Source organism: Petaurus breviceps, unplaced genomic scaffold (genome assembly GCF_028583685.1).
Source record: "Petaurus breviceps papuanus isolate PSGF00001 unplaced genomic scaffold, PetGlider_PUasm1.0 178, whole genome shotgun sequence".
Classification (NCBI taxonomy): domain Eukaryota; kingdom Metazoa; phylum Chordata; class Mammalia; order Diprotodontia; family Petauridae; genus Petaurus; species Petaurus breviceps.
Genome location: NW_027185777.1, coordinates 22642189 through 22660150, shown reverse-complemented (window position 1 = coordinate 22660150; position 17962 = coordinate 22642189). Strand labels below are relative to the sequence as shown.

The following is a 17962-nucleotide window of genomic DNA, read 5'->3' as shown; positions in this document are numbered from 1 at the left end:
AGTGGAATTACAAATCCAATCCCCATCCTTAACCCTACTGTATTTTATTTTAAAAATATTTTAGCACCCAAGGATATTTTGTTTTATTAAAGAATAATATGTCTAACAGACAGTTGGCAGACAGTAGCCTCCCAATAAATACTTGGTTTTATTTGATATACATTAAAATCCTAAAGATATAGAATGTATGTTTCAGTTAGCTGTAGCTTTTGTTTTTAAAGAGATCATCTTTGATTCCATTTTGTACAATTCAGAAATGTTTGAAAAGAACTGAACACTCATATAACTTTACCAAATTAGTACATTTAGGTGGAGACTAAAGCTTAGTGAGCAAAGTTAACTCCCACTCCAAATGAATGCTAAAGAGAAAAACTTTTTGGAGAGAATGAAGTATTGTTTTTTAACTTCTACCACAAATATTATAATTTCCTTTTAAAGAATTTTTCTCCTATAGTAATATTTCTTTGTCTTGTTCTAATGATTTTAGACTTTTATTGGGGTTCTTGAATCCTGAGCAAGGCAAACATATAATATGTTAAAGTGACATGTAGAAGTTGGCATATTGTATAAAGAACTGATAATTTGAACACTTTTCTGACAAGTATTTTGTTTCTCTTTGGTATCTTATATGATGGTAAGTTCCTAGTGCCTTTAGTTTTGATGGGAATTGGTTAATTTGGCTCAGCCCTTACGTGAGAATAATTGTTAATGTTCATCAAAGTTCTGTTTGGTTGCTTCTTCTTGGCATAGAGTTGACCCTGGGTTCACAAGGGTGTGCTGGCACAAACTAAAAGGACCTTCTAGTATGACCTGAGATTCTCTGCTCCTAGATGAACAAACTCTCTTAAATCCTTGATCTCTTCCACTTGTGTTCCTTTCATCACCTAGCACTAACTGAATACTAGCTAACTTCTAGATGCCATAGCCCTCTTTACTGCTGACTTTTCCTTCTCCTGTGCACTTCTAGGCCAGTGAAAGGAATTGGTATACTTCCTGGCTTCCAGAGCAGCTTCCAGATCTCTTTCCTCTGCCACCATCACTTGACAACCTCTCCTAATAATTTGCACCATCCACTATTGCCTTATCATTACCAACCACTGGCCATCACATCAGGACATTCTCCTGCCTTCTTCCACGATTATAGTACCTGGCTTACAGTTGACTTCTTTGCTTCTATTTATGTTGCCATCCTTGGTGGTGTCAATATTGTATTGATGATCCCTACCCGACCCCAACCCTTTTTAACCTTCTGCAAATGTATTAAGTATTTTCTTGCAGACCCATTATGTGCTATGAAACTTAGAGTAGTTAGACACAATATTCGGGCAGGAAAGAGAATACTAATGCCTGCTCTCTGAGATTGTGTACTATCTACTCTGTGTATATCTCGAATGTCCTGCTATTTGCTCCAATAGAATGTGTGCTTCTTGAATGCAGGGACTTTCTTAGAATAACCAGCACTTAGCACCATGCCTGGTGCATAGTAAGTGGGTAATAAGTGTTTTTTGATTGACTGAATGACATTCTTGCTCAGTTGTTTAGGTAGAGAGTCTCTGCTTAGCTACTCTGTAACCTTGGGCAAGTCATTTCCCTTTTCTGAGCATTGGGTTCCTCAATTGTAAAGTAAGGGACTTGGAGCATATGTTCACTGAGGTCTCTTTCAACCCCATTGTTCTATGAATCATGCTTTATCAAATTAGGGGATTGGACAATATGATCTCCAAAGTACTTTCCAGTTCCAAGATTGTAAAAACTTTTAATGCAACAATCTTGCAGTCATTTGGTTATCTTTACTGTTAAATATTAACCAAGGTGTAAAAAATGTAACGTTTCATACATGCATTTACCTTGAGAAACCATAGACATATTACTGCAGCTTCTTTGATTTTCTTCCCCACCATATCCACCTACTATTTCTTCATCATCTATCACTAGTCTCCCTATCTTGCCTGTCCTTCTGGCTCATGGCATCTGAGCCATCTTCAAGACAACTTTCTTCTTCTTCCCCCCCTCCCCCAGCATAGTTGATGATCTTTAAAACATTATGGTTTCTCAGGTCATCACTCTCTTCCGTTCTTGTTACCTTTGTTTCTACACTGTACCTCAGTCATCTATGTTGGTGGTCACATCTTAGACCTCAACGCCACTTTACTGGATCTGCCTTCTAGATTCTGAATCTTGAAAAATCCCTCTCTGATTCCTTTCTATTTCCTTTTACCTCCTTGCTTTTTGTGAACCTGTCCTTTGACCTCATCATAATTTCTGACCCTGAAATTTTTTGTTTTACTAATTTATCACCTTTGTTCTGATTTCTCTTCCCTCCCTTCACAGCTTTGACCCTGGAGTTTGCCATTTCACTAAATGTGCTGCCCTTCACTTTGAATCCTTTCCTCTTCTCTCTGCTCTTACTTTGTCAATGCCCAACCAGGAGGTCACCTACCTTTCTCCTCCGTCCTCTTCTCTGTTCTACTTTAGCTGTTAAGTACTGCTACAAGGAAATGACAGCAGTGCTGACCCGGTCTGCGACAAATTTAGATCACTTAATTTCAACTGTGCCCTAACTGCTGCACAGTAATCTTTGTATTCTTCTCTTGCTGACTTTTGGTCACACTGTATAGCAGCTGTTTTAAACTTTGTCCAAGATTCAACTACAATATCCCCTCCCCCCCACATACTCTACTGGGAAGATTGAGGGGATTCATCATTTCTCCTCTTGCATACCTGAAAACATCTCTGACTCTTCACCTTTCCTCTAGTCTCACAAAATGAGGTAGTTCTCTTTACTGATATTCAGTTGTGTCTGACTTTTTTGTGAGCCCATGGATTTGTCCATGGAGCTTTCTTGACAGAGATACTGGAATGGTTTTCCATTTCCTTCTCCAGTGTGTCCCTGTTTTATAGATGAAGAACTGAGGCATGTAGGATTTAAGTGACTTTCCCAAAGTCACATAGTTTCTGAGGCCAGTTCCATTTATGGTTCTCCCATCCCATCCAAGGATACTCTTCCAAAGCCTTGCTCTATCAGTTATTACCCTTCTCATCCTCAGTTCTCCCTCTCTTCTGGATCCTTCTGTGCCTATATAAATATACTCAGGTGCTTCCTATCCTAAAAAAAAAAAAAGATATCCTTAACTCAATTCTTCTATCGCCTCAAGCAATAATCTAAAAACAGTTTGTAAACTACAAAGCACTAAATAAATTTGAGTTGTTGCTACTATTAATACATCCTACCCCTACTCTGCAGTACTAAACTTATAGAAAGAGTCAACCTGCGTTATTACCATCTATTCACTTCTCAAGTCTACAATTATAGAAACTCTAAGATCAAATATGCTCTTAATTGCTAAATCCACATTCTTTTCTTAGTTCTTATCCTACTTGAACTTTTTGCAGCATTTGATACAGCTCATCACTTTGTTTTTCTTTGTACTCTGGATTTCCTCTCATTACAGACCTTCAAGCTGACCATTTTTGGGTATGTTATAAGAGGGAATATTTAATCAGGGACAGGTTGGACTTGATAGCCCCTGAAGGCCTCTTCATCACTGAGCTTCTATGATTCTCTTGGATTTTTGGATGCTGATGTCTTCAGATTCTTCTTCACTTACTGCTCCTTTGCTGGCCTGTCTTCTTTCAGATTCTGCTTCCCAAATGTAGGTACCTTCCAAAATTCTATCTTTGACCTTTTTTATCTATACTCTCTTCCTTGACAGTCTCATGTAAATCATGAATTGCTTCAGTGATGACAACTCCGGCATCTCTCTCTTTAGCCCTAATACTTCAGTTGAGCCTACATTTCTGATTTCCTGCTGCACATAATGTATGTCATGCTGGAACCTCTACGTCAACATGTCCACAGTTGAACTCATCCAGACTTCCCCTGCTCCTAGCTTCTTTATTTCTATTGAGAATATCTTTCCAGTCGTCTAGGCTTAAACCCTTGGAGTTGGCTTTGACAGCCAGTTCCTTGCTTCCCTGCCCTTTTCCCCTTCCCCAGCCTGTTGATTCTAAGTTTGTGTTGCATGTCTATCCTTTCATCTCCATTAACATCACAACTCTGTTTATGTCCTGGTCACCTCTTACCTGGCTAACCAACTCTCCCTTTTTCAATACATTTTTACCTTACTGCTGAAATAGTCATATCACTCTAGTTCAAAAATATTTAGTGTCTTTAATTGGCTCTTGTAGGAAACATAGATTCCTTAGTTTGGCATTTGGAGCCTCCTATAATCTTGCCTTTATAGGCTTGTTTCATTCCATTCATCATCAGTCTTCAAGAATCTGGCTAAATTGACCTGCTAGCTGTTGCCTCCTTCTATGTCCCCTGCACCATCTCTCGTTGCTCTTTCTGTTGTTGTTCAGTTGTGTTCAATTCAGTCTTGTCTGACTCTTTCTGACCCCATTTGGGGTTTTCTAGACAAAGACACTGGAGTGGTTCACCATTTCCTTCTCCAGTGTACTTTACAGATGAGGAAATTGAGGCAGACAGGGTTTGCCCAGGGTTACACTGGTAAGCCAGTAAGTATCTGAGGCCAGATTTGAACCTGACTCTAGGCCCAGTGATTTATCCACTGTGCCACCTAGCTGCCCTACTTTCTCCAACCACTGTCATGTAATATGGTCTGGAATGCATTTCCTCTACATTTCTGCCTACTGAAATCCTTCATCTACGTCAGGGAGCAACTCAAGTGCTACCTTATCCTTGAAGCCTTCCTTAACTTTTCTTTCTTCTTTCCTCCCCCCTTCCCTCCCAAAAAAGATTTTAAAGTAACATGTACTTTTTTTGGGCTCTAATCTACTTTGTGTCATACTAATTTGTGAATGTGTCTTATCCTTATTAAATTATAAGTCTCTGGAGGTGATGAAGCATGCTGTCTTTTTTTTTATCTGTATCCCCACTGTCTTTTGCAGTACTATGTACACAGTAGGCACTTAATGTTTCTTAATTTTTATAAATTGAATATAGGCCCAGTAACAGGTTCTATGACTAGATGGCTAGCTTATTTCAAATCACTCTTTACCAGAAGATTGATCTCCAGGTGGTGGATTATTTTGACCATAGCACCTGATGAAAACCATGTAAAGTATGGAGGAGGGGGTGTTTAAACATAAAAGCATGATTTCTTTTTTCATGTAGGCCTCTACCTTGGGGTAATTTGTCACCAGCATTTTTACCTTATTCTCTTTTAATTGTTCTCTTGGTTGTTAGACATAAAATTCACGTTCAAACTAAATGGGTGTCAATATGGAATACTAAGCTTGATCACATTGTTGATATAGGATCTAACCATCTTTAGAATCCTGAATAATAAGACCTTATTTAAAGAATCATTTATATTTTTGAAAGATTTTCACAACTGTTATTCCATATATGATAAGGAACATGGTTAGTCTTAAAACCATCTGTCAGACAAGAAAACTAAGGCTTAAGTGACTTGCAAGAGGTTGTATGATGTGTTATTGGCATTTTGCCAATTTGATAACCAAGTAAGAGAGAATTCATAGTATTAGACTTAGAGCTGCAAGTCACCTTAGAAGTGATCTAGTCCAAACCTCTTATTCAACAGTGGAAGAAACAGGCCCAAAGCTATCTGCCCACAGTCACATAGAGAGTAAGTAGTTTTTATCTTTCTGTTCCTATTCTCTGTTAATTCTAATCTAATTTTATTCAGGCTTCTTACTTTAGGATTTATTTACATACATGGTTCTGTGATCTCATTGGTGTGGGTTCATATTCACCAGCGTTGCTTGTAATTCCTTCTTATAATGTGCCATTCTTGTGAGAGATCAGCTACTTTTTCCAGTTTAAACCTGAGTTTGTTCTCCAATTTTGATTTATTTAATGTTATTCTTTGCAATTTTTCAGGGAAACACCAACACACATGTATATCCTTCCTCCTTGGCTTTTGATGGATGCATTTTGCAAACTGAAAATCAGAATCTTTTCTCTGTGTAGCCCTAAGTTCTAGATCTAGTTTGCTTTCTATTACTTTGTATTTAGAAAAATTCCCTTTTCTCCCTCCTAAATGATTCACAGTAATCTTTCAGCATTATCATAGTATTCTTATAGTCATTTAAGATAGTTCATTACAGGTGTTTTAAGCACAGTTTTAGAGATTAGGAAACTGAAGAATTAAGGGATTTACTCTTATGGGTGTCAGTCAAGACAGTGTAGATCTTCTGATTCTTACAGTAGCACTCTGGCCTCCAGGTAGTACTTTAGGACCGAATGTTTATTTTTTAATGTCTGACCATTTGGTATTAACATTTAAAGGTAAAGACATTTTGTTGGCACTTGGAGAAAACTATTTGAAAATAAAAGTATTGGTAGAGAACTAATTAATTGAAATCTATAAGATCTTCATTAACCCCTCTCATGGATAACTCGGAACACTAACATAGTGTTTTACCCTCTGCCTTTCTACTTGCTAGTGCTTTTGGTTGTTAGGTATAAAATTCATGCTCAATTAAATAAATCCGTCTTGCCATTATTGAGAGCAGGAACTGTCTTACTTTTGTACTTGTTTATTTAGCATATTACCTGTTACCTTTCCCTCCCCTTCCTTCTCTCTTTCCTTTCCCTCTCCCCCCATCTCCTATCCCCTTACTTTACAGCTGTGATTTAATTGCTGTAGAGTTTCTTGGTGAGAAAATTCCAGTGTGGGTCCATTGCAAATCTGCACATTTTTGTCACACAGAATTTCCTGGAGAACCCTGGTTAAGTAATTTGACCCGTGTCACAGACTCAGTAAGTATCATAGGTTGGACTGGCATCTAGTTTGATTTGACTCTGGGGGTTTGTACTCCATCCACCCTACCATGCTGCTTGGCAAATAGTAGACATTTAGTAAACCCTTATTGATTAATAATTGATTAATGAAGGGATGCTCTGAAATTCTGTTATCCAGATTCAAAAACCTTGCAGTCATTCATAATTCTTCCCTAACCCTTTCTTATTCAGTCATTTGCCAAGTTCTTGTATCTTGTTCTACTTCTTGCATCTTTCTCTTTTCTTTTCTCTTATGGCTCCCACCCGAGTTGAGGCCCTCATTTCATCACTTCCCACCTGGACTGTGATAAAAACTTCCTGTTTCATTTGCTCAAGATTTCCTTCTCCTCTCCTCCCACATCTTACACCTTATCATTTGCGTTACTGCTAAAGGAATCTTTCTAATGTATAGGCTTGACTATGTTACCCCTATACTGAAAAACTGTAAATAATTTACTGTTGCTGACTGGATACATTATACACTTTTCATAATGTCGCTCAAGGATCTCCACAGTTTGACTGCACATTTCCTAAGGAATGCCCCCTCATTGTAGTGTATTCTACTTCATAAATTCAGACCTCTCGTGCCTTTGTGTAAATAATTCCTCATGCTTAAATCAGATTCTTCCCCCCCTCACTCACTCCCCCCCTTCCCCCACCATCTGTTGATATCCTTCCCTTCCTTCAAGGCTTAGATGCCTCCATCTCCTCCATGAAACTTTTTCTGATGTCACTACTTGGAAATTTCTTAAACCTCTAAGTTCAGTCTGTTTGATTTTTCTTGTAGGGTTTATTGTTTTCTTAATTGTAAGATTATTTTTTGTTCAAGTCACTTTTATCTTTTTATCTCTAGAGCTACTGCATTTGTAGGGCATGTAGTAAATGGTTGTTGGTTGATGTCATTCTAACCTACTAGACTGTACAGTTCTTGAAGGCAGGGTCTGTATCTCCTTTATCTCTCTGTATCTTCTGCTCCTAATCCATGTCTTAACATTTAGCAAACTTATTAAATTCTTTGTTTAATTGGATTGTCTGTTATACTGATGAGGTACAGGCTCTGGGAACCCCCTTCAAATGATGAGGTACTGGCTCTGGTAACCCCCTTGAGCCCTTCCGTCCCACCTGAGGCATTTGCCTGAGGCCATAAGCCTTTCTTTATAGCTTGGCCCAAATCTCTGATTTTAGCTTTGGGCTTCATTATCCAGCTAGTCCCGACCCTTGATCTATATCATATCCATATCTTCCTTATCTATACACCCTTAAACTAGCCTAGCCCACCATTGTCTGTCATCTCCAGGTAGCCTCCAGCTCATTACTAGAGTCTGACCTCATTTGACTCCTCCTAAAGACCCTCCCCATTCTCATTACTGGAGTCTGACCTCCTTTGACTCCTCCTGAAGACCCTCCCCCCTAAACTCCTCCTCTAGACCACCCCTAGATTCCTCCCACAACCTTTCTGTATATAAGATCCATCTTGCCTCCTTTATGACACGCTAGAGAATTATCTACCTCAGACTCACTCTGTGTCAGATGATTCTGGCCTGCTTGTTCAGTGCAAACGTCCCAGATACCGAGGCTCCTTAAGAGTCTACCCATTATGGTGAACCTCTAATAAACTTTGCTTTTCTTTGGCTGAGAGAAGACTTGAGTCGAATTCATTTGGCTGGACCCGGTGTATTGGTATTTTGGGGTATCGTGCACCCCTAAACCTATACCTCAATATTTTATGGTTCCTTGACCTCTTCAATAGGATGGCATTTTTAATGAAGGTCTAAGGCTCAAGATTCAGGCACTTACTAGCTGTGTGACGTTGGGCAAGTCAGTTTAATTTATCATTTGCCTTAATCTACTGGAGAAGGAAATGGCAAACCACTCCAGTATCTTTGCTAAGAAAACCCCATGGACAGTACTGGCCCATGAGGAGTTGGAGCAAAGTCCCAATGTCCCTTTAAAGAGGACACCTATCTTCTAATATAGTATTTTAAACAAAGTTACTATCTACAAAACTACTTTTGTACCATTTTGCTAAGTGGTGTATTTTTGCTTTGTGGGGGAAAGTTCTGTTTAATCACTAAAATCCTGATTTGGGAAAAGAGTATTATGAGATGTTATTTGAGATTGGAAAGAAATACCAATATAGTATGCCAGAGATTTAAATGCTGTTAGCATTTTTCAGTGCTTGTCAGAATAATGGAATTTGAAGCAATTAATTCAACTGTAGTATAATGTAAAAATATTTTTCCTTACCTCCATGAAGAAAAATGCTAGTTTCCAGAGCAACCTTTATATTTATTGTATTTGTGTCAAGCACATTAACATTGGAGATTATGCTAATACAGTGTACTTTTGACTTTGTTTTTCATGTGAGGCTTTAAAAATATGACTGCAGTGACTGTCATGTGTTTTTTATCTATAGGTCTGATGATTATACGGCATAATACTTCCTGAAAATTCTTTATATGTGACCCAGGCAGCTTCAAGGATTTTTATATGTAGTTAAAAAGGTAATGTGTCATTTATAGAAATACTTTAATGCTTTAAACATTCAGGTGAAGGCAGTGTTGCTTTTATGTTCCTATTTTTCTGGAACGATTTAATGTCATGTCAGGATATGTCAGAATTAGTCTATTAGTCTCTTAGCCTGGTGCTATATTGTGCAGCTAAAAATTTGGGATTTGTTTTTGTTTGGCATGCTCCTTGAAAAGTATACATATGGCTAGTCCATATACTATATGTATCTTAGCATCATTTGAATTAGTTTAATGATTATAACATGCATGGAGTCAGTTCCACAATGTTAAGAACAAGTTTTAGTATGAGTAATTCATGAGTGATACTTTAACAAAACTGTTTTATCTTTCTGTAGTTAAATTTCTACCCTCAGAATATTGCAGTATGTTTTTCAGAATGAAACAGAGATACTTGTTTATGAACTATTTACTGAAGAAATGCAAAGAAGAGATATTTTCTAGCTATGTCCTAGAAATAATAGGTTGTATTTGATTTTCTGAATTTGCTGTTGAAATAAATTCAGGGGGAGCTCTATACTTCATACTAACCCAATCTGACCCTAGGAAAGAGTTGGGAAAATGTCCCACTCTCCTTTCTTTAAAGAAGTGGGGGACTTTGGCTGTGAAGCATTGCATAAGCTGTGAGACTTGGTTGTTTTATTGCATAGTTTCATTGAGCTGCTTTTTTCCACTCTTGCAATCCTTGTTAAAAGAGAGAGGTGACTGGATTGTGGAGGAGAGTGATATGTTCAGAAACAAAAGTGGTATGAAAAGATTTGTATAATTCTCTACATAGGATGCATTTTAAATTTAACAGCACAACCTGTATTTGTGTATGAGACCACCTTATGACAATTTTTATAAGAATTAAGAAGTTGTTGCGTTGTATCCTTAACCCACATTTCCTTCCTCAATAAGTACTTTTGACACCTTTTGTCTTTTATGTGGGTGTTAACCTGGTGGTGAAGCTATATTTATGTATCCTCTATAGCACGGTTAGGTGATAAGTAGCTTTTACAGGAATATGAAATATTTTTACTGTATTTTGTTACAGGCCCAAATGTCTGTCTTACTGTCATAATGAATGTCATAAAGTTCATCTATTAAATACGATTAATTTTTTATGCTTAAAATGTGTTCATATTTATACTGATGGTGCCAAGCAGAGATAGGAATTTTCTGTAGAAAAGCAGTGATTCTCTGGTGCCAGAATCATTGGCATAGAGATTATATTATAGATAGGGTCATTGATTAGAGGTCATCCAGACCATCCTCCTCATTTTACAGGTGAGGACAGGGTAAGTAGCTTGCCCAGTCACAAAAGTAAGTCAGTGGAAGGGTTTTCAACCATGTCCTCATTCCAGATACCTCTGTGACTGAGCCTCCATTGCTACCTCCCATCTTGCTTATCTGTGTTCCACTAACTGCAACCCACATCTTAGGTTAGAGCAAAACTTTATCCTTTGATAGACTTAAAATGCACCTTTTCTTTCAGAATTAATGTGATTCTGAAAATCAGAATCAAAGAAGTCAAAGATGGCCCCTCAGTGAGGCTACTTACTCCACAGTTACAGATTTAAACCATTCCCTACTCTCTCATCCTGTGTAATTCTTGTCTGACTATCCTTAATTGTACCATCATGATCAAAGAACTAAGTACAGACTCAATTTCGAATCAGCAAATACTTAAGTGCATTTTGGTAGGCTCTGAGGATAAAAAGACAAAGTGCAATCTCTCTTTGCCTTTAAGTAGCTTGTGATACATTGTATACATAGAAAAGGCAATACAAGGTCATTCCAGGAGGGAAAGCACACTAACATCTAGAGGTATTGTATTAGCAAAGGCTGCTCCTGGAACCTGGACTCTTGCTCTGAGTCTTAAAAGACACTAAGAATGTTAAAAGTCCTTAAATAATTAGAGTAAGCCATAGTGTTAGAGGACTGTCACTTCCCTTTGTCATAGTGCTGAACTTCTCTTAGTGCCAAGTAAATTTCACTAACTCAGATTATGGACCCTATACTCCTTCCTTGGTGTTTGATACTACCTATCGCCATCTTAGAACTCTTCTGGGTTGGAGTTCTACCCCTTCAGAGTCCCCCATAGCACTCCGGCCTCTCTCAAATCCCATCTTCTTTCCTCTGACTCTACCTCAGGCACACATTGGAATGGTCATAAATTGCCCTTGTTAGTCTGTGATCCAAAACTCTGAAGGTTTTTTTTTTGGAGGGCAGTTGGGGGTTAAGTGACTTGCCCAAGGTCACACCGCTAGGTTTTTTTGTGTGTGTTAAGTGTCTGAGGCTGGATTTGAACTTAGGTGCTCCTGACTCCAGGGCCCATGCTCTATTCACTGTGCCACCTGGCCGCCCCTGAAAATTTTTTTTTATTATAATCATTTCTCCTTCTCTCTCCACATTTTCTTTATTCTTTCAAAACCTTAAAAAAAAAAACTCACAATGAATTCTAGTGACGACATGGCTTCTCATTGGCCAGGTCAACAGATCAGCTGTTCTGGCCTTGTATTCCTTCATTTACAATCTTGACACTAGACTTATGACTAAATGAGATAATATTCAATTATATATTGCCCTCTACCCTCAAATATTTCACCACATTATTCACTCCTGGCCAAATCCCATTTGCCTTTGCTGTTTCTACTGCTGAATATTGATGAAAGAAGTCACAAAATCATACTGACTGGGTACATTACAGATTTGTTACCTAATCACAACTAGGCCGTCACTGATTCACACCAGTTCTTTTAATTTTTTTCCTAACTGATAATGGTATTTCCTACAGTGATTATTCCAAACCTTTTCCTTATCATGATTGAAATTAAGGTAAACTAAGGCACAGAGTTGTAAGAATGATCAATTTATTAATAAAGCATAAATTTATTAATAAAATGGGTCAGTGACTACCTTAGCTATGCCAGAGACATTGAATGTGGGCAGACAGGGTCTTTTATAACAGTTAGCAAGGTGATAGCAAAATCTTGGATTGGCTATTGATGACATAGTCAGAATTGAGATTAAATCATTTGAACTTTCCCTTGTGAAGCTCTGCCAAGCTGCCAAGATGGGATTATCAGGTCATAAGACAAAGATCTTCAGATGATGGGAGTTGCTACAATAGTTTCTCTGGAAAGTGGGTGATGGGTGGTGGGTAAAGTTTACAAGGGGAAGGAACCATGAAAGAAAATATTAAATCTAGCTTAATCAAGACTTAAAAAATAAAATTAAAATAAATTTTCAATTTAACATCCTCTTTCTTCAAACCTTCTTTAGAGCTTGGGACTCTTATTGTGCTGGAAAAATTGAGGTTGTATGTCCTAAACTTGATTTCCCTAATTTTGTACCTCAAAACTTGTCTGCATGATCCTTTCATTTTCCCCTCTCAATTCCTGATGAGTTGAGTGCTTGCTTAGGCCAGCCTCTCATGTTCTTGATCCCGTCTCATGAGCTTAGTTATTTGAATATTTCCCCTTTCTCATCTTCAGTTTTTCCTCATTTACTTATTTAGCTTGTTTATTTAGCTTCTTTCCTGCTGCTTGCACATGTGGCTTTTCTTCCCCTCTTGTCTCTACAATCCCCTCAAGTTAACATCTTGTTTTTGTCATTGTAGAAGGGATCCTTGTTTAAGTATTGGTTAAACTATATAGCTTCTCAGGTCACTTCCAACTTTGATTCTGTAATTCATCTCCCTTGTATACCCAAACTCCTAGAAAAAACCCATCTTTACTTCCTTAGGTCTATTCTTTTCTCAACCCCTTGCAATCCGGATCTTCCCAATCCTGGAGATCCTTTGTCTTGGAAAGAGGTGGTCTTCTTTCTCCCCTACTTCTTGTTGTTTTCATCAGTTCCTGTGGTTTCATTTATGTCCAGCTCCAATCTTTTTCCTTGTTCCAGGTCCCAAATCACTATCGACCTTCTTCACGTATCAATTTAGATATTTCTGTAGCATCTCATATTCAGCATGTCCAAAACACAGAACTCTTCTTCTTTCCTAACCTGGCGCTTCTAAATTTTGATACTCCTGTTGAAAGCATTACTAGCCTTCCAAGTTTGTAGGCTTATAGTTATCCTTGACGATTTCCTTTCCCTCACTCTCATATCCAATATATGTTTGTGTGTGTCATTTTATATAGAGCAGTTGGTGTAGTGGATAGAGCACTGGACATGGAGTTCAAATCTGGCCTCAGACACTTAATAGCTGTATATGGCTGCTTAAGTCACTTAACCTCTGTTTTTTAATTTCCTCAACTGTAAAATGGGAATATAATAGCATATGCCTTGCAGGATTATTGTGAGGATCAAATGAAGTAATATTTGCAAAAGCACTTGGCACAATGCATGACATATATCGAGTGCTATATAAATGCTTATTTATCCTCTTCACCCCACCTCCATTTAATCTATGACAAACTCTTTATCCCATTGCCAAGCACAGTGTCTTTAAATGTTTATTGAGTTCAATTGTTGAATTCATAACTTACAAGACCCAGGACTTTTATGTAGAGATACTTTTATTGGGATATGTGGTCCAAGGCCATCACCAGAGGTTTTGGAATCCGAAGTAAATTGTATTCTGTTTTTTCTTATCTCCCATTTTATACAGGTGAATCAAGTTAAAGTGATTACCATAGGTTTTTGACCACATAGTTATCACTGAGAAATTAGTAGGATGAGAGACTCATGACTAGAATATTATTTCAAAAGAGTATAGTTGGCTCAGAAGAAATAGTGTTGGTAAAAGTAGTAATGGTGGAATGGAGAGTGGATTTATATTGAGAAGATATACTCAGTGTGAGAGAATCTGGGCAGTAGAAGAAGCACAACAGAAAATCATTTGGATGAAGATTGGATGCTGACATAGAAGCACTTGTATTATTGGAGTATACTATAGACCACCTGGACAGAAAGAGGAAATAGATGAGACAAGATATAGTAGTGATAGAAATTACTTCAATTATGCAGATGTATTTCAGTTCCTGCCAAAGCACTACCTTCCAGAGAAATTACCTTTATTTATAGTGTTCGACTTTTTACTAGTGTGATTTTTTTTAGTTCATGTCTTATAGCATATTTGATATTAAAAAAATTTTTTAGTATTTCATAATAAATTTACCTTTTGGTAATACTATATGTTTCAGTTAAAATCAGTAAACAAACTTATTTCTTACACTCAGAGGTTCTTGATATGTCTCGTTCCTTATTTTTCATAGGTCCCAGAACTTTATAGCTGAGAAAATGCATAGAAAGGTGACATCACATGCCTAAGTAAGATTACATTTGAAGAGTAGACGGTCAAGTAATCCTTGTTTTGTAGGGATATATTCCTTACCAAGGACTTGGACAAGACCTCTGTTTCTGAAACCCTGAAGGGTAGTTGTCCTAATTTAGAAACACCTGTAGGTTGATTGACGTAGTTTCACCTTCTCTTTATGATTCCTTTTGCAGATATAGAAAGTTGTCAGGTAGGTTATTGAGACCTCAAAGTATCTACACTACTTCCTTTTCTGGGGCCAGAGCTAAGAGAATTAGAGTATGTTTTCCCACAGAAACATTATAAATGGTGTTTAGGTATGGAGGCAGCTTGGTACAGTGGAAAGAACACTGCCTTGGGGGCTCAGAGAACCTGGTTCAACTTCTTTCTCAAGTATTTATTGCCTGTGTGACTTTGGGCAAGTCACTTAACCCTTGTGGTCCTTGGCTTTCTCAGCCCTAAAGTAATGTCAGTTGGACTCAATGGTGTCTGAGCTCTGAATCTTATCCTCTCATTTGAACCAGTAGCATTATTAATATTATAGTTGGAGTACATTATGAGTTAAATATACTTTTGTGGGTTGGTATGGGAACTTACTTTTTATAATACTGTCTTTTAAAAAACATTTTAAGTCCTAAATATTGACTTAAAAGTGAACTTTTGAAACAGCCTCTTTGTAAGTTAGGGAATAAGCACAGTATTAATGTTTATTCTTATCCGTGCTAAAGTCATTTTTTTGTGACTGCTTCCAAAGTCCTCATTGTTGATGTTTTTCTTGTATCTTTTAAAAACACATTAAAAATTTATGGTAATAAACATTTTAAATGAATTGTTTTTATTTTCAAAGTGCTTTCTTTTTAAACTTAAGCATTCCTTCTGTAAACCATAACTCAGTTCAGTGTGATAAATTATGAGACCTTGAAAAGTGAAACTCAACTTTAAAATGGTTGTAAAATAGAAAGTGAGAGATTGTGTTAATTTCATTGCTTACTTAAATCTAGATGGAATGCAAAAGGTAAATAGCAAAAGGAATTAGAAGCCTACGTTCAAATAGTTTTGATAAATATGGTCATTAGTAATTTTAACAATCATAAAACTGTAGAATTTTTAGAACTGGAAAGAACCTTAGAGATGTAATCTAACCTACTCATTTTACACTTTAAAAGCCTGTATTTATTATAAGCATGATACATTACTTATGTCTGCCTTTACAGTTTTTTTGTACTTTTATTATCTGTAATCCCCCCAAACCTTTAGGAAATCTGATTAGATCAAATGATATAGTATATGTAAAACATTTTACAAACTTTAAAGCACTAAATAAATGTTAACTATTATAATTTTTTTCTTTAATAAAATGATATATTAAATCGTGGAATTGAGGAGGAACCTTTTATAGTAGCTTAAATATGATACACATCTGACTGTAATGAAGGAGAAAAAGAAGGGGGATAAGAGACTTCTGAGTCCATTTTTTTTTTGTTTACCTGCCTCCAAATGGGTATGCCAAAGTTTCAAATGGAATTAGAATTTTGAGAATGAATTTAGAGATGACTTTTAAGAAGTAGTGGTGTGAGGGGCGGCCAGGTGGCTCAGCGAGTAAGAGCACTGGCTCCAGTGTTGGGACGACCTGGAGATTGAATCCCGGGCTCAGACACTCAGCACCACACCCAGAAATAACTGGCCTTGTAACCTTGAGCAAGTTACTTAACCCCAATTGCTTAAAAAAAAAAAAAAAGTCGTGGTGTAGAAGACAGTAGAAGTCCCTTTAGTGGCATCTAAATTAGGTTAATATTGAATTTTTCCGCACTGTTTAGAAAATGTGGAAATATATCATCCACATTATGTATGGTCTTTTAATAAGAGATCTCTTTGTTTTCTGAGAAGGAGATTTTGGATTCCAGACTTTTCTGATAAATCAGTAAGGGTAGTTATTCACAGGGAGACCTCAAATTCATGTGATTCTTTCTCCTGGCAATAGTACTTTTAAGACCTAAATTTAGACAGACAGGTTAGTCTTATAAAGTTGTTTATTCTGTGATGGTTAATTGTAGTTTCAACATTTTAGACATTAACTTGCTTTTCTGAGTAAATGCCCCTCCAACATACATACTTATGGTTTTGTTGTTGGGACTATAATGCACATGAGCATGGCAATCAGCATATGATCACAAATTACTGGCCTTTTTTGTTGTGTATTAATTTAAATAGGTCCTTATTTTGAGTTTGAAGTTCTAATTTTTAAAACTACATTCACTTTATTAATCCCCTCTTTTTTTCTTCCTGTTTTGTGTCCTCAGGAATATAGTTTTTCCTCTGAGGACTTCTTTAGCTGAGACCCATAAATTTTAGTAAGCTATCTTATCATTATCATTTTCTGTCATATAATTACTATGTGTTTCCTTAATTTTATCTTTTGATTCACTCATTATTCAAGATGTCATTATTAAGTCTCCATGTAGATTTGTGTCTTTTGCTTTTACTGCCTTGTTAATTGCTATTTTTATTGCGTTATGAGCTGTAAAGAATGTTTGCTATTTCTGCTTTAGAACCTTTTTTGGGGGTGGCAGAGAGAGGAAAGGTACTATATAATGCTGAGGCATATGTACATTTTTTAATGTTCCATTCAATGCATAATTCTTTCAGCTCTAAATTTTCTAACAGTGCATTTCAGTATTTCCCTTTTGTTTAGCTTTTGGCTAGTTTTGACTTGTTCTGAGAGAAAAAAGACTGCTTTTTAATTCTTTCTCCATTGCCTACCGGTGCTTCCACCTAAGTTGATAAAGCCCAGAATTCAGAGCATAGCTCAGGTGCTGCTTCCTGTATGAGGCCTTTCTTGATCCATCCAGTCCTTTAGCACACTCTTTCTTGAAATTACTTTGAATTTACTTTTGTACTTCTTATGGTTGTTCTTCTCCATCCCCAAATGATTATAATATCATGACAGAAGTATGCAGAAAAGAGAAATGGAGGCAAAAAAAGTTCTGATCACGTTCAATTTATAAGCAAAGATATGTTGCACTTCATGTTGGTCGAGGGAGTACTCTTCTCAATAAAATTTATAGGCCCTCCAAGTGTTGGAGCAAAATTAAATTAACTGTTAAACACCAAACTTTAAGTGTTGTACATTCACACTTCAGTGTGGCATTTAAGGCCTCCTGTGATCTATTTCCAATCTACCTTTCCAACGTTCCCCTAGTTACTTCTCTATACATGCTCTTCATTCCAGCCAAACCAGATTAGTGGTTCTTCCCCAATGCTGTCTCAGTGCTGCCTTCTGCCTGTGTTTCTTGTGCAGCCTCAGCCTCTCTCCTGAAACACACTCCTTCCTCTCTGACTGTGGAAATCTTTTCTAGTCTCAGATTAGTCGCCATCTCTTTTGTTCAGTTCACAGGAATTTATTAAGCACTTTGTGTATGC

General features: G+C 37.1%; 2 protein-coding genes across 18 annotated transcripts in view; one reads left to right on the top strand and one right to left on the bottom strand.

Moving 5' to 3' along the window:
• ZNF438 (zinc finger protein 438) overlaps positions 1–17962 on the top strand; it is a 208611-nt gene that overhangs the window by 5671 nt on the left and 184978 nt on the right. For 13 of the 16 annotated variants that reach the window (XR_011168035.1, XR_011168032.1, XR_011168031.1 and 10 more), the window contains exon 2: positions 9186–9273. The exons of the other annotated variants lie outside the window; for them this stretch is intronic. The gene's annotated coding sequence lies outside the window, so the exon portion shown is untranslated. The remainder of the gene's footprint in view (positions 1–9185; positions 9274–17962) is intronic. 16 annotated transcript variants of the gene reach the window in all.
• ZEB1 (zinc finger E-box binding homeobox 1) overlaps positions 1–17962 on the bottom strand; it is a 552334-nt gene that overhangs the window by 498235 nt on the left and 36137 nt on the right. The gene's annotated exons all lie outside the window — the stretch shown is intronic.